Below are 5,392 nucleotides of genomic sequence, written 5' to 3'. Positions count from 1 at the left end.
TGTTCGATTTTTTCAAAAAGACATCTAAACTATACTTCCGACATATTACTCCATGAAACTTACCTAAACCGTCGTAAATACACTATTTTTACTTAAAATTTGCCTCTGCGTGTATACACACAACGAGCGCGTGAAAGGTTAAAATTTGAATGAAATAACCAATTAAAACCTGCCACGTGTAATTTATTTGTCATTTAATTTTAAAATCCCTTCTCCATTTTAAATACTCAATTCTCTCTTCCTCCATTGATATAGCCATTGGCTATTTCTGAACAAAAAAAATAGTCTCTCTTCTCAAACTTTTCACAACAAATCAACCGTAAAAGGTAAGATGTTTCCATTTATGTTGTAATTTCTAAACAAAATCAGACGTAAAAACTTTACTTTCGTCTCAATTTTCTTATTTTTTTTAAATCAAGTTAAATTTAGTGATCAAGTTTATTTTTGAAATCATAAATAAACTGTTGTTCTTGCAGTTGATGACGAGGCACCATCAAATTATCATTACCACCACCACCAGCTGCCTCAAGCTTAGGTACAATTAATGGCTTCGGCTGAAACTGTTCAACAGGTAGCAAATTAAACTTGTTTGCTGCATTTGCCCCTATGGTTGTTTCCTCATCAAGAAGTCACAATTGGCATTAAAAAATGAAACTTTAGGCAATAGACCACCAAAACTCGAAACAAGGGCACCTAAATTGTGACGTATGGGCTAAGGCTGTTCTTGATTGATAATGTTGACACAAGCAGTATTCTGAAACTGGTTTTGGTTTGCCATTACTTGTAGCTTCTGTTCTAAATAAGGATTGACATTCAGATTCTTCTCAAAACTATTATTACTTCGACTATTATTGGAGTCTATGACAGTACCAAGTCTCTCACTATTGAGCAATTGTTTCAAGCTGACTAAAGTAGAGCCGTCAATATGGGTTAGGCCTGTAGGGCCGGCCCGATCTTGCCTGTAATTTGATGGAGTTGGGCTTCAATTTTTACAGCCCATTTAAGAACAGACTTTTTAGCCCGACCCCTATAAGCCCGTGGCCCGTAGGGCTTGAGCAATATGGATTGGGCTGGCCCATAGGCCGATCCGTAAGTCAAATACATGCAACTATTTAGATTGTTCATTTGTATTTTTATTTGGTTCAAAGGATATCATGTCAAAAGTTATTTAATTTCGCTGTTAGGAGTATTTTTTTAGAATGTTGGAGACTTGATTAACAATTATTAACACTATGTAATATTATTTGGTAATATTTATGTTTATTAATATTTTAAAATTAAATTATAAAATATTATTTTTTAAAAAGTGGGCTGGCCCGTGAGGCCTGCAGCCCACAAAATAATGGAGTGGGCTTGGTGTTTTTTGGCCCATCATTTTGATGGGCCAGTCCGACCTGATCCGTCAAATTCAAAGCCCGTGTGAACTAGCCCGAATGGACTGAGCCGACCCGTATTGACAGCTCTAGACTAAAGGGTCCTCCACATCACTCGGAAATCCACCGAAGTAGGCTTTGGTCAGAGCCAGCAAATTCACGCAACAAATTGTCCAAATCTCCAAAACCATGAACAGATTTTTCCCCAAAAATAACACAACTTTGAAAATTAATAATTAATTTAAATTATTAATTTAGTAGAGAGTGCTAAACGACCGCTTCTTTAAAAATGAGGATTGCTGAAAATTATCGTTAAAATGGTGTATTTACAATGATTTAGGTAAATTTCGTGAGGTAATTGATCGAAAGTATAATTTAAGTACTTTTCTTTTTAAAATCTGATAAATTGAAGGGAGACTTTATGTATTTTCTCTATTCTCGACACAAACTTGATAAAATAAATAATATACAAATAAATAAATAGGAAAAATTGCCACTTGGGGCCTACAAAAATATGAACCGCCCATAGTTAGGCTTCATCCAACCACACTACTTTCTTCATTCGTTTTTACTTGTCACTTATTTTTTAATTAAATTTTTATTTTTATTTTTATTTTATCATTTTTAACATATTAAGAAAAGATAATTTTTTTTATTTTATTTTATCCTTAACATTCATTATTTTTCTCCAAACTAATTATAAGATACGATAATAAATATTATTTAATAGGAATATCATAGAGCTAACAAAATTAAAAAAGAGTTAATAGTATTATGATAAAATAGCTATGTCAATAACTATTTTTTTAATAGATGTGTAAATTAAAATATGACAAGTAAAAGCAAACGGAGAGAGTAATTCTAGTATTGCTCTTATATTTCTTTATCTTTCAATTTCTGTTATTATTTGTTATTTTTTGTATTTTGATTATTATATTATTTTATTAGAGTCATTATCTATCTATCTATCTATCTATCTATCTATCTATCTCTCTCTCTCTCTCTCTCTCTATATATATATATATATATATATATATTTGTTATTGTCGTTGTTATGTTTATAGTTTTACATCTCTTCTGGCTTTAACTTGATAAGCATAATGTCTTTTACTTTGTTTGATAGAGGTAAGTAATATTACTACCTACATTTCAATTCATATAAGTTAGTTTGATTTGATATAAAATTTAAGAAATTATTTTTAAAAATTTGTGGTCAAAATAAATTATAGATGTTTGTGTGATTATAATTATTTCATTAATGATAAATTAAATATTTTAAAGTTTAATGGTTACTAACGAGATGTTTGGATTAGCTTTTTGTAAGTCATTTATAAGCTAGCAACCAACTTTTAATTTTTAACATTTTTTTTGTACATTTTAAGCCAGAAAAATACGGTGTCTTTACCAAACAACTCCAAAAGTTAAAAAATACTTAAAAACGCTTAAAAATAAATCAATTCAAACACTCTATAAATATAAAAATATGTTATTTTTTTAAACTAACTAAAAAAAACTCAAATCATATAAATTAAGTTGGAAAGAGTAATATATATCCATATTCCCAACACAAATCTCTCTCTCTCGATAAAGGAGGTTTAGAGATTTGCTTATGTTGCATACTTCTAAAGCCACCATTAGTATTTATCTTTTTTGTCAATTTTTTGGCTTTTTTCTCTTATATTTCCTTCAAAATATGTGTTGAAAATTTAATCAATTTATAATTAAGTCTATAACTATCCACATTAATTTGTATTAAATTTATTTTTAAAGCCAAAAAGGCTTTTCCTCTGCCCCACGTTTCGGACAACTCTTAAGTTCCTTATCGTAGATTCAATTGTGTATATATACGGAGGATTGGAGGAGTTGAGTGTGTAGGTTTGGATTTCTTTCTCTTAAATTATTGGTTTTTCTTCTTCTTATGTGCTAGCAACAGTAATCCATAGCCAAAAACAAAAACAAAAAATTCAATCCAACTAACTAATTACTAATAAGAGCATTAGCACGTACTAAAGGAAAATCCAAAAAAGTCTTGAAGTAGCATTGAGGCAAAGTTCAGCTTTTAGGCATTTATGATCATTGATGTGTAAGTATCTTTATTTGACTTTGAAACCTATAGTAATTTGGTTATTTGTTTTTGCTAATGAGTGTATTTTGATCTGATAATCTACAGGAAGCACTAGGAGATTGAACCACCAGAAGCTGTAGACTTTAGTTACATTACACATGGTTATATCTACTATGGAGGAGTTGCTACTGATGGAAATTGATATATCAAACTCCCTCAAATTTGAGTCGAGTAATTCCACAGCAAAAAACATTTCTCAGGAGATCTAATGGGGGGCTATTCAAAAAGATTATGCAATAGTGAGGAATTGAAATATTTGGACTACCTATGTGAGTCCAGTCCACTGAAATGTAGTTGTGTGGAACTCATATCTTTTATACATTTATTGCTACTCCTATACTTCTTTGGAGGCTTACCCTCCAATCATTTGTACATCCTTGAAGTCTGTATAAATTATGAATTATCTTTTCATTTTCCTCCTTTTTATACACATTTGAACTATGGACGTGCCCATTCTAAAATGGTAAGAAATAAGAAAAGTTAACGAAAATAAAATTATTTGTGATATTTTACAAAAAAAAAAATTAGGATGTTAATTAAGATAATTTGCTTGAATAGTTAAAAATGGAATTAATGGGGGAGAATAAAAGGAAGAACAAACAAAAAAGGCAAATGAAAAAACAGAGGAAAACAATGCTTAGAAGTCAAAATTTTCGTTTCTTTAATTTCGGATCTCTTTTCAATTTTTTTCTTTTCTTTCAATAATGTATATGAAAATTATTAACAACAAAAGTTTAAATAGCTTCCCATTTTCTTGCCATGTAATATTTTATGTCAATTATTTAGTAATTAGTATATATAAGATACATAAATTAAAAATCAAAACAATTGTTTCGTAATATTACTTTTAAATTTTATTGTTTGGTTTGCTTTAGAACTAACATATCTTAAATTAAATAGATAAAAATAGATTACACAAAAAAGAGGAAAAAAATAAATGGAAGAAAACAAAAAAAAAGTTTTTTTTTTGGGGTGTCATCTTTTCATTCGCTTATAATTTTTATTTGAGAGAGTGAAAATAATGTCGATATTAACATAATTGTGCATAATTCATGTAGAAAAATCAAATACTAAAATTAAGCTTTGAGGAAGAAAACAAATGTAGTGACAGATTAAGTTTGCATTCCCAATATTCTTCATTACTATTTCTTTTTTTTTAAACAAAAATCATAGTTTTAATTTTTTTTTTTTTATCTTTTGAATTAAAAATGCATGCATAATTTAAAGTGTAATTTAAATGCATGCAAATATTTCTTTTATTAATGTTGTTGTTCTTTTACTTTTTATCATTCATTTTCTCTCTTTTTAATTCTTAGAATTAAGTCTTCCTCTAACACAAAAAAAATAATATCTTCTTTTTGTCATTGAATTTTCATTAGAAAATTTATAATTTTTTTATTAAAAGAATTAATACTAAAAAGCTAGTAGAATGATTAATTTATTAAGTTTTTAATATAATTATGACATAAATATCCAATCAACTATTGATATATATTTTTTATACCCGCACAAAAATGTGGCACATTTTATACGGCAAGAAAACCTACTTTTATTTTTTTAATAAAAAAAAAGTTCTTCATTTTTGGCTCATCTCCCCTTCTCCAATTTATATGGCCATGCATTAGCATTTATGTTTTTATCAAATTTTTAATCTTTATCTCATTTTTAATTACAAATTAAATAAATTCTTAGGTAAAGATTGACTTCAGTGCAAACATAAATAATTAATTGATATTAAGAATAATTAATATGATTAATTACTTTTTCTAATACTCTTCGTTTTTTTTCTATGTACGTTATATATTTTCTCCGTTCTATTTTACTTGTCGTATTTTAATTTGGCACTCCAATTAAGAAAAACATTAATAACATGGCTATTTTACTATAATACCCT

General features: G+C 28.2%; 1 long non-coding RNA gene across 1 annotated transcript; it reads left to right on the top strand.

Moving 5' to 3' along the window:
* The first annotated feature begins 226 nt into the window (after window positions 1-226).
* Window positions 227-3,909, top strand: LOC107873624. Its single transcript, XR_001675474.2, has 3 exons — window positions 227-326; window positions 477-571; window positions 3,544-3,909. It is a non-coding gene; the product is annotated as an uncharacterized LOC107873624 (long non-coding RNA).
* The last annotated feature ends 1,483 nt before the right edge of the window (window positions 3,910-5,392 follow it).

This window comes from Capsicum annuum, chromosome 6, assembly GCF_002878395.1.
Source record: "Capsicum annuum cultivar UCD-10X-F1 chromosome 6, UCD10Xv1.1, whole genome shotgun sequence".
NCBI classification, from domain to species: Eukaryota; Viridiplantae; Streptophyta; class Magnoliopsida; order Solanales; family Solanaceae; genus Capsicum; species Capsicum annuum.
The sequence above is the reverse complement of the archived record's forward strand: the minus strand, read 5'-3'. Positions and strand labels throughout refer to the sequence as shown.